Genomic DNA, 12,441 nt, shown 5'->3' with positions numbered 1-12,441 from the left:
TGGAGCACTCATTTTGGGGACTTTTTCTCATTTGACATCTAAACTATCGTTTGCTCAAGCTGTTTAGTTGGGTCAACAGAGTGTTGTTCAGCACACGAGATCGTTGTTTAGTTGGGTCAACAAAGTGTTGTTCAGCACACGAAATAGCTGTTTAGTTGGGTCAACAGAGTGTTGTTCAGCCCACGAGATTTCCGCAGGGAAATCTCGACTCCTTCTTCGGTGGACTTCAAGTGCCACCCTAGGGGAGAATTGCTATACATCTAAGGTTGTACCAAAGGGATTCTACAAGAGAAATCGAGTTATTCTGGATGCAGACTAGGGCGTAGGAAAAGGCCACGCACGTGTGGGAGGAGAGAGCTACAGATCAGAGATTGTTCTAGAAAATTAGAGGCCCACCTTCTGAGTATTTGGCAACATTTTTGCAAGGGACTTACAAGCTGATTTGGTGGCAGCACTTTAGACCGAAACCCTCTTCTTGGGCATGCACAGAAGTGGCTGACTGGGGACCTACATAGTCACTAGAGGAGCAACATTCGTTGTGGAGGATAGACCAGAGTTGGGGGTGAGTTGTGCTAGGGGACATCAGGAGAATTATTGGAGGGATTTATCAGCTATTTTTGGTGGGCATTTGCAGCAGAATTCTGGGTGGTACGAATTTCCCAGCAAGGGGAGGAGCTCACTCTATTTGGGGGTAATTTTGGAAGGTTGGAATTAGGCCCAAAGATTTCTAGGTTTTTATGGGTATTTGGAGGAGAGGTCCCGGTTAAATTTGCAGAATTTTTCGGGTAGTATTCAGGCTCGAAATCCCATTTTGTTCAGTAGTGCGTTTTATTACTCCGCTAGTAATTTGCACCATTTTGTGGGTTTTTCGGTGTGAAAGATTGGGACCAATTCCTTACATCAACAATTTCAAGCCAATCCAAGCATTCTAGCAGGGGATTCAAACCATTTTCAGATAGCAGCAGTGGCACATTTCTGGGCAGCGCAGAGGCAATTTGGGGGTCGAAGTTTCTACTAATTGGGGCATCTTTCTCACCTGGATTTGTTTCAACTTGCTTATGCAAGCCCAAGTGCACTTGTTCCTTGTTATTGTACTCCCATTTATTCCAAATTTTTAATAAAATGGCTCACTTGTTCTAAAATTTGTGTTGGGTGTTTTAGTGCCTTGTACTTTAAAAAAAAAATTTGTTTTCTAGTTCATGCTTCAGTTATTCACTACATAATTCCATTAGGAATATTACATGATATTACATCTAAGTGAGAATTTGTGTAGAAGAGGGTATTTTTGTTTTTTTCACAGTAATCACAATGGTATGATCAAATTTTCAAAATAGCACGTTGAGAATGTTGAAGAATGTAACTAGGTTCGATCTTCACAATTTGTATTTGAGCCATAATGAAATGTATTTATCAAAAGAAAGAAAAAGAATTATTATCATTATTATTATTATGACTTATTAAAGCATGTGTTTCATGCTTGGGTCATCATGTTTTAGGTCAAAGTCCCCATTGAGGACTTCTAGGTTTTGTCTTGAGTCATTAGAGTCATTGTCCATTTAATGAGACCCTTATTGGGCTTTTGAATCATGTAAAAAGAATTAATATTGAGTAAAATAAGTCATTTGTCACCTCCATACCAAGTCGGTCCTTACATGATCAACTCGGCCTTCATGAGGGTAATTCGACCTCCAGAAAAGAGTATATATACAATCAATTCAATTCATTTGGAGGACACTCACTTACACAAGTTCAATATCCAAGAAGAGGCAGCAGAAAAAGTGCGAAGTTGTAGAAGGAGGAGGAGATTTGCTGGAGAAAGTTTTTGGGTTGTCTCTCTCTCACACGTGTGGATTTACTGGGCTATTTACTAGATCGAAGTTCTACTGCTGGGAAGGGGGAAGGTTGAAGTTCTGGATTTGCTGGATCGAAATTTTGTTGTTGGGAAGATCGAAGCTATGGATTTGTTGGATCAAAGTTCTACTGCTGGGAAGGTCGAAGTCAAAGTTTTTCTAGGTCGAAGTTTTGTTGTTGGGGAAGTCGAAAGTCTACTAAAACTATTAAAGGAAGAGTTGTGTTGTGATCTAGGGTTTGCATTAAATCCTAGTAGTAGTCTATCATATGAATTCTAAAGTTGTTAGATGCATTGTAAGTGTACTTGTTTGAATTGTTACTACGGTTTGAAATATATTATAGTAGAGTATGTCATATCTCTGGAAGAAATATTGAGGCCCTAGATATAATGAGACTGATATGTTGATTAAGTCACTGATGTGATCTAGGGGTTATAACCTAACCCGAGCAAGAAGTTGAGATTTAAAGTATGTGTCTTTGGTTGATTATGAACCTAACTAAGTTTAGGTATTCGATGTCTAAAGTCTAATGTTTCCGTTGTTGTATGATTCTGATATAGTTTATTTCATGCTTCTATATAAGTATTTTGGTTGTGCTTGTTGTCTAAGTTGTGCAGGTACATAATCTTCAAAGATGTTGATGATATTTGTAAGTTGATTTGATTGATAAGCATAATGAAGGAAGTTACATGAATGATGATGATCAAGATGACTTTGATAAGAAGGATGGAAGCCATGAAAGATTCTCTGAAGTTGATCTCCCTAGTTTAAGAGGGAGCCTGGATAAAGAAAAGAGTATACCTCCCAAGTTCAGAGGGAGGGCATATTACAGTCAAGATGGATACTTTGAAGAAGAAATTGGAGAATGAATATTGAGGTGTTGCTAAAAGAAAGAAAGCAAGTTGTAGAATATGTTGTTGAATGTTAAGTACGAAAGGAAATTGTATGATTGAGGAATCTTATGTCAAGATTTGTTTGGAAAGCCTCTATGTCCTACTATGATAAATAGTGAAGTAGCATCAAGATGATTGAAGACCCTGAAGGTTTGTGTTTACTTATGAGTATTTGAAAGATTGTTACTAATTGGGGTTGTGTTTGCACAGGAAAATCCCTCGAAGTTTTGAAAAGCATGCTTGAGGTTATCGATCTATTTGATCAAGAGAGATTTGATGTGTTGAGGCATTGTGTGTGTAAAATGCCTGGGAGGACATCTGGCCGACATATGTGTTGATGTCTAGTTCCCGAAGTAGTAGGGAGGGTGGCATTGGTCATAGAGCTTTGACCTTGCATTACGCACCTAGTTCCCTGGGTTGATGGTTAGCAAGTAAGCCTAATGGTACCTAGAGAGGCTGAAAGCTTTAGTCCATCTTAGTCCCACCCGGATAGATTGCCCTGGTCAGGAATCTAGTCTGTGGCACCATAAGTGCCTAAACTCTTCATGGTTCATGTGTTTTGAGATCTTCCATGTACTTATGAATACCTCCCTAGTTAAGAGGGAGTGTTGAAGAATGTAACTAGGTTCGATCTTCATAATTGTATTTGAGTCATAATGAAATGTATTTATCAAAAGAAAGAAAAAGAAATTTTTGTTATTATTATTATTATTATGACTTATTAAAACATGGGTTTCATGCTTAGATCATCATGTTTTAGGTCAAAGTCCCCATTGAGGACTTCTAGGTTTTGTCTTGAGTCATTAGAGTCATTGTCCATTTAATGAGACCCTTATTGGGCTTTTGAATCATGTAAAAAGAATTAATATTGAGTAAAATAAGTCATTTGTCACCTCCACACCAAGTCGGCCCTTACCTGATCAAGTTGACCTACATGAGGGTAATTCGACCTCTAGAAAAGGGTATATATACAAGTAGTTCGATTTATTTGGAGAACACTCAATTACACAAGTTTGATATCCAAGAAGAGGCAGCAGAAAAAGTGCAAAGTTGCAAAAGGAGGAGATTTGCTAGAGAAGGAAAATTGAAGTTTCTAGGTTGTCTCTCTCTCACGTGTGTGGATTTACTGGGCTATTTACTGGATCGAAGTTATGTTGCTAGGAAGGTCGAAGTTCTGGATTTGTTGGGTCGAAGTTCTATTACTGGGAAGATCGAAGTTCTAGATTTGTTGGGTTGAAGTTTTGCTACTGGGAAGGTCGAAGTCGGAGTTCTGCTAGGTCGAAGTTTTGTTGTTGGGGAATTCGAAAGTCTACTGCTGTTAGATCGAAGTGCTAGGTCAAAGTTGTTGCTGGAAGGTTATCATCTGCAGAAGAAAGGAAGGGCTGACTTGGTGATTGGAGGAAGTTTGTGTCTAGGTCAAGGAGTCTTGGATCATCTCATGAAACTATTAAAGGAAGAGTTGTTGACTAGGTTTTCCCCTAGATAGGGGTTTTGCCCTGGCTGTCCGCCTACATCTGGTGTCTGTGATCTTTGTGTTATTGTTTTGGTAATTGCTTGATGAACTAAAGTAAAAGAAGAACATAAGAATATAACAAGTAATTATCAACTTAAAGAAAATCTTTCTGCCTTTCTGATTTTCCAACAAAGGAGAGGGGCATGTGGTAAATTGTTCAAACAATCTACTTCTGGTTGTCAATTTCACTTTTGCCACAGGATGTTCGTCTCTGTGAATATATGGATAAATGTTATGTGTGTCTTGCTTATGTGATGAATGAATTATGCCCAATGGAGTGCACTGAAATTCCTGTTAATTGGAAGTTGAATGTCTTTGTGAATCAGCATTCTTCTCCTTCCGTTTTCAACATTTGGTATCAAAGCTAACTCTGCTACAAGTGGCCCTGGGGTCAATACCCCTGAAAAAATCCGGATACTCTTCTTCTCTACATGCGGACAACACTGACTCTCCCGAGGCCAATCTAAATGATTGCATCACTATACTTTCCAAGTGATAAACAAATTAACTCCCATCACTATAGTTTCCAAGTAGTAAACAAATTAACTTCCAGAATAAAGATAACTGAATTAAATTGTTGTGGTTGCTATGAGATTCTGAAGGCTTTTGCTAGAATCTAGTGTCCTGGATCTTTAGCTTCCCTTTTACATTCTATAATCTACTACCGTAGACAATGTAATGGTGTATAGATCTAGATGACATATTATTGGGGGTATGGAATATAGACACGAGCACCAACCCAGCTAAACTTGGTTATGATATGCCCCTCAAGGTTTCGAAGATCAAGAATACATACATTGAATTCACAGAAACGTCCCATTCATTAAATATTGAAATCAGAGATATGTAATCCCAAATTTTGCAACATTAAGGTGCATATCAGACCAGGTTTTAAATGGATCTGTGCTAGTTTTAACTCACAAAGTGAAAAACATTGTGTGAACTTGATCAGTTATGAATTAGTAAATTTTTGCTACATAATGAAGGATTTGGAAGTGATTAATAACTTCCAAAACACTGGTTTAGTGTCTCCTGAAGCCTGTTGCTGATTCTTTATAACTTACATCATCACCGTTCTTCTAATGGCTCCAAAAGAAGTGAGGCGCTCTAGAGCCCAGGTGGCAGTGGAGAGATCCAACAACACTGTGTGGGGAGGGGAAACCTTCAGGCACTTCACCTCCCCACATTTTGGAGATGGTACCTGGGAGGGGAAACCTTCAGGGACTTTACCTCCCCACATTTTGGGGATGGTACCAAGTGTAAACCCATCATGGTACCCGGGAGGGGAAACCTTCAGGCACTTCACCTCCCCACATTTTGGAGATGGTACCTAGTGTAAATAAACCCATCAGTGGAGATGGTACCTAGTGTAAACCCATCAGTGTTGATACCCAGTGTAAACCCATCAGTGTTGATTAAAAGTACCTGGTGTAAACCCATCACTGTTGATACCTAGTGTAAACCCATCAGTGTTGATCAAAACACAAACCCATCAGTGTTGATACCTAGTGTAAACCCATCAGTGTTGATTAAAAGTACCTGGTGTAAACCCATCACTGTTGATACCTAGTGTAAACCCATCAGTGTTGATGGTACCTAGTGTAAACCCATCAGTGTTGATTAAAACACTCAACCCAATAGAGAAATTGAGTGAGGCATGCAATAAAGGCAGCCAACCTCCACGATCGACCCCGAGACCAGCTACATGCAACTCAAAGTGCTCAACCACCCAAGCAAGCCAAACCAACTAACATTTAGTGTGTTCATGTATGGGTATAATGGTGAATTAAATCTAAATGATGTGCATTGAACATGGATATTGAACTAAGGTTTAATATGCAAGTGAAAGTTGCAAAGCTCTAGGATGCACATCTCAAGTTAACCCTAGAGGTGGGATGGAATTCTCAATATACAACCTTAGTTTCCCAACCTCGTGGTGAATATCAAACCCAACATTAAATAGGTTTGTGTTAGTAAAACTAACTATCTTCACCCACAATTGACCTAACACAATGACGGATCAAGAACTCATTAACATGATGAGTGCACAATGGGATAATAAGTTTTCTATGTGGTTTTACTTCTGCAAATAATTATGATGGAAAATAGAGTTTCGTCTCTTAGACCTGGATTTGCTAGAGAGAAGAGGACCACATCAAGCAAGAAGAAGAAATGTCGTTGTCAACAACGCCCATAACAGTAATGGATTCGTCGTTGAGCATAGATATCACATATTAACGTTATTTGTTCCATCCGTGTGATTGATTAAAACAAACTGATCTGAAATTTTAAAAAGATTTCTAGCCACCAGAAACAGGAATAAGATGCAAAATCTCTGATCTGAATCGACCCAATTTAATTTGAAGCTCAAACAGAAAGAACCCAGGCGTTTAAATGGAGGCTAAGATGCACGTACCTCAACAGATTTACGTTGTACAGGACTAAATTCTCAAATTCTCTGGGCAAACGCTCTGTTGCAGGCAAGAAGCCGAGGCTGTTGTGGGAAAAGGAGGCTTGAGATATGGGATTTCATTGATTAAAGAAACGCAACTTCATTATCAAAAAGATCATCGAATGCCACTCGTGGGAGTCGTACGGGCAGCAATATTTCGCTGTGATAATCGAATGACGATCATTTATGAAGTGCTTAGAGTTTTCACATAGCGTATATTCTGCTCTCCAGTGTGCACGAGCCCACACAAAGATTTGGGTTCAGATGTCGCCCCTAGCATTTCCTGGGATCTTACGGGACGGTTGTAAAGGGACCATTGACTTCTGTAGATTTCCCCTGACTTTTGTAAGGGTAGAGTACCCCGTCAGTACAGTGATGTGTGGTTTGACGATAAGTTACATGGGGGAAGTCCGAAATTCAAATGTCATTGTACAATGACCTGTTGTGGTGGTGGTTAGAGGGGCGGATTCCCCTTTCCCGGGAGTCTGCTCTTGCTAAAATCATAGGAACTTAGTATACCCGATTTACAGGTGATTGGTTATGCTCTTGGGATTTATGCTCTTGGGATTGGTGTTATAGTGACAGCTATGAAGTTTGATCCTGAAACTTCCATAGATTAAACTTGAGAATCACTGATTCATCACGTAATTAAAAAAAATTAAATCATAATATAGTTAAAAAAAATCCCATTCATAATGTGGTTAAAAAAAAATAGAGTACCCCGTCATAAGGGATCCACTGGTTTCATGCACATGTTTTGTTTTTTTTAAATGAGAAAGAAATCGATTTGAGATTTCAAAAAATTTAATAACATTAATTTTGGATTTCAAACCCTTACTCCTTTCCAATTTTAATAATATTAATTTTTTTATTTAAAAACCTTACTATTTCCCTGTTTGAACATGAGAGTAATATTGATTTTGGTGTGTGAGACTTCTATGTAGCACGGCTTTTTATTATAACCTTTTCACAATTAAAAAAAAATAAGCATGGTATTTATTTATTTTTAAAGTTTATAAGATTTCTCCGGGCTCTCGGGTAGAATGGTTATTTTTTATGATGATGAAGCAGCATTATCGTTATTGAATCTTAAAAAATGAATTAAAAAAAGTTAAGTTTAAATTTTGTGTTATCTTTTAATTGTGGTGAGAAGTTGGACATGATATTTTATATTTATTTGTTTTAACTATTAGTAAATTGGGGTGAGAAGTTAGACATGATGAAGATGTAATCTTACTAAACTTTAAAAAATAAAAATACCTTATATTTATTTATTTATGAAGATGTAATCTTACTAAGTTTAAAAAAACAAAAATACCTTATATTTATTCGTTTCAACCACTAGTAGATTGGAGAGTAAAGTAATAAGATTTAGATTTACAAAGATGCATTTTAGTGGGGAGTAGAGTTTACATGTAAAGAATTATTTCAAATAATCACAATTAGGTGTAAGATTTTAATGATTTTGATAAAATAATTATTCATGTATGACTTTAAATTTAAGTAAGTTTTTTTAAATTATTGTAAATTAGCTAATGATTTTATAGACATTAAAGAAGGTTGTTTAGGATATAAATAAAACTAGTTTAATAAATAGTTAACATTTATAATTTTATTTTTCAATGTTTTATTTATCATAATTTAGTAAGTTTATATTTTTTTATTTAAATATTTAAAACATTTTCTTGCTTTCTAAGTTGTGTGAGTCTTGAGATAATTGTGAGTTTAACCTTGGGTTTGAGAAACTGCAATCCAAGGGCATCTAAGTCGTCAAAATCACCGAGAGATCGCATATGATTGCGCGCTTACCTTTAGGGTTGAGAAACCACAAACCAAGGGCATATGCGTTGTCAAAATCACCCAATGATTGCACCCAGCCTGGGCCACACCAACCCTAACATGGCCGAAGTTTAGCTTTTAGTTTAGGACTTTTAATTGTTTTGAGGTAGTTTTCCACTTGCTTTGGTCATTCACTATTGTTTATGTTTAATTTTAAAAAGTTGAAAATATCATTTAGTTTATTTGATTTTTAGTGGAAATAGATAAAATAATAATCATTTTACTATCGTATTATTTTATAGTTTAACTTTTTATATATAATAATAATGTTATAGTCTCATTAGATATCAAGTTGATGTATGAGGCTCTTTTGCTTATGATTTGATTATTGTGCCAAGATGCCTCTCTGCCCACTGTGGTATAGATGTTGTAACGTAATGTAATGTCTGGTAAACATTTATACTTGGTCAAAATAAAATAAAATTAAAAATAAACTAAGTTAAACATTTTTACTACGTTGAAATAAAAATAACTTTATGGTATTCACCCACGGTATGAGAACACATGGTATTGACCCATGGTATTCATGTGGAACATGTCTGGTAAACATTTATACTTGGTCAAAATAAAATAAAATTAAAAATAAACTAAGTTAAACATTTTTACTATGTTGAAATAAAAACAACTTTATGGTATTCACCCATGGTATGAGAACACATGGTATTGACCCATGGTATTCATGTGAAACATGACCTATTTAAAGGGGGGATTAAACTAGCCTAGATCCATCTCAACTCTATTTTAAAGTGAAAAGAGATTTGATCCATCTCGGGACTTGTTAGATCCAGAATATGCAAATCTATTTTAAAGTGAAAAAAGATTTGATCCATCTCGGGGCTTGTTAGATCCAGAATTGAGATAAATCTAGGTTGGTATAATTTACAAAGGTGCATACACACTACTCACCTTTGAATTCAAACTTCTAACCTCCTAAGAGGAAACATATTTTCTTAACTCTTAGATGCACTCAAATCTATCTAAACTTTGGTTTCTTAAATATATAGAAGAATAAATAAAAACAAGGGATAAATTTATTATGGAAATTGAAATAAATCTTCTTGTTACTTATGTTGATAAATTTCTTGTTATATGTCAATTTTGAATTTCTACTTGTTAGAATTTAGAGTTGCCTAATGTTTCTTGTGGACTCACCACCCATCATTAAGGACATAAGCAAACCATAGTGGATTAGAAAAGAAGAATTATAAAGAATTGGAGTATGTGTTTAATTGAATTAAAAATTGAAATTAATTAAAAGAAATTTACTTGCGAATTTTTAATACTAAAAATAATAAAATAAAATATTTGAATTTTGACCAAACAATAAGGGGAGATTTAAATGAAAAGATATTAATAAATGTAATAAATATTTAATGAAATAATAGTAATAATCTAGAAATCTTTTCAGCAATAATCACATAGGACACCTTTCGAACCATCCAGTGTGGTTCATGGCACAAAATTAAATAGAGAAATCAATTTAGAGGCCTTTACAACTATATTAAACAGCGTGTTTTGAAAGAAAAAGAAAAAAAATCGTCAAATTTTGAAGACTAAGTTAAAATTTTGATTAAAAATATAAATAAATAGTAGAATTGAACTAATAAACTAATATTTTATTATATATAGTCAAATATTTATATTGAATTATAATAAAAAATTATTAATAAGTTATGGTCAGATATTAAGTCAAATATTTAGATTCTGAATCAAATTATTTGAAATAAAATGTTATATGTAATAATATAAAATAAATTATTTAGAATTAAATAATAAATTCAAGTCAAACTGGGCTACCCTTCCCCGTAGAGGGGTGCATAATGGACATGTAAATCGCAGAGTCCCGCCCCAACTTACAAAAAAAAAAAAAACAGGGTCACACAAAAATAAAAATAAGATAGAAATCATACAATTTGAAATAAAATTTTATATGTAATAATATAAAATAAATTATTTAGATTTAAATAATAAATTCGAGTCAAACTTATAAAAAAATAAAAAAATAAAAAAAAAGGGTCACACAAAAATAAAAATAAGACAGAAATCATACAATTTGAAATAAAATTTTATATGTAATAATATAAAATAAATTATTTAGATTTAAATAATAAATTCGAGTCAAACTTAAAACAGGTCCAGACGAAAATAAAAATAAGACATAAATCGTACATGCAACCTGCTATGAAATCATACAAGCAATGAAAGGCTCGATCAAGCAGCTTCAGTAGGAATACTTACAGGTAATCAGCTTCAGTAGGAATACTTACAGGTAATCGGTTGCATGTGTATATGCATGTGTGTATTTGGTTCATTTGTTGTCATTGGCATGGGTTTTGTCGGGTTTCGATAGTGGTTTTAACCTTGACTTCCCATTTCTGAATAGTTATGGTGTGATGGGACTCTTTCTTGTGTTGAAAATGCAACAAGATGATGGAGCTTAATGGAAAGGAGTCGCCTTCACTAAGTGGGCCTGAAGGCTATTTTTGGCGCAAAGTCTATTTTTAGACTATGTCTATTTTTAGACATATGGATCATGGTCTATGAGTTGCAGGATGCTATTTGTGGATGATTGGTCATGTTGGTAAAAATAGATGGGCTTCTATTTTTAGACATATGGGCGGAGTCTATTTTTAGACTGCCAGGCTAAAAATAGAACAGTCGAATATTATTAGCTCTTAATAGTATTTGGACTATAAACATTATCTTATCCTCTTGGAGCACTTCAGTTCGAGCTACGGATGTGGCACATGCAGCTGTCAGAAGGAAATACGCTTTTCTTATGGGTCAGTTGAGCTATTGCATGATGGACTTCAGTTAGAACTCAAGTGGTTGAGTTTAGTGGAGTTGATTGAGGAGTTGATGGAGTTGTGTTCAGTTTGACTTAGTTGAAGTAGTTGTATTTAGTCTAACTGCAGAATACATTAGTGATGAGTGATGTGAATTAATTATTAATTAATTCACTAATTATTAACTCATAAATCAACTAAAGAATACATCAGTTAACTCAGTGCATGGACAGTTCAGTGGAGACAAGTGTTAGAGGTGAGTGAAAGGGCAAGACAGCTGTCAGTTGTGACTATAGTTGTGCATGAGATTTGCACAATTAATGGATTGAGTATTGCCGATGAGGATTGCGTGGTTCAGCCAAGGGAAATACGAGTTTGGATCAGCCATTCTCATCCATTCTCATGCAGGATTGCGCAGTGGAGGCAAGCAAGCAGCGGAGGAGATTTGAACCTGTGATTGATTCAGATCTGAGCTAGTTTGTGTGTAGCAGGTGGAGATAGTACTGAGTACTTGTGAGGAGTATTGTACTATGTATTGTTACATGTTCTCAATCAATATAATATACAAATAGTTGGGGGTTTTCAGCTGTATGCTTTCCCAGTGATATACTGTGTTGATATGTGCGACTGATGCTTCAATGTGCGCATGCGATTGTTTCTGAATACTACAAATTGATGATTAATAGTAGAGGAGGTTATGTATTATGCATGCATTCTGCAAATAGTGTATAATCGGGATAATCTCTGTGAATAAGTGTTATATTATTCAAAATTTCTACATGGTATCGGAGCAGAGTTGATCATCAAATCTATTATTCAGAAAGTGATTACTTTTATTTCTTCAGGCAGAGTCTGTAATCGGGCCAGGTAGCCTCTGGATTCATCCTTCCTTTGTAAGGTGAGATATCCGGTAAAAGCCCATACAGTCAATCTCTGTACGAGAAATAATTTGTTCTCACGAATTTTAGATCAGAAGCGGTTGAGTTTTGAGCTGGTGGAATTCGAATTTGCAACAGTGTTTTCTTGGTGTCAAAGTTGAAATTTCTTTCAACGGATTGTGATTGGAGTATGCTCTTGAGGGCAGCTCGAATTATATTGCATGGAAAGA

General features: G+C 35.5%; 1 pseudogene across 1 annotated transcript in view; it reads right to left on the bottom strand.

The window, feature by feature from the left end:
* LOC149162240 (putative methyltransferase PMT23) overlaps positions 1 to 7,093 on the bottom strand; it is a 208,881-nt pseudogene extending 201,788 nt beyond the window's left edge. The window contains exon 1 of the transcript XR_016261914.1: positions 6,673 to 7,093. The product of XR_016261914.1 is annotated as a putative methyltransferase PMT23 (transcript). The remainder of the gene's footprint in view (positions 1 to 6,672) is intronic.
* Between the last annotated feature and the right edge of the window lie 5,348 nt (positions 7,094 to 12,441).

Source organism: Pinus tabuliformis, chromosome 5_2, assembly GCF_031772625.1.
Source record: "Pinus tabuliformis cultivar Carrire ecotype Pingquan chromosome 5_2, CPIR1, whole genome shotgun sequence".
Taxonomy (NCBI): Eukaryota; Viridiplantae; Streptophyta; class Pinopsida; order Pinales; family Pinaceae; genus Pinus; species Pinus tabuliformis.
This window is presented reverse-complemented; position numbering and strand designations above follow the sequence as displayed.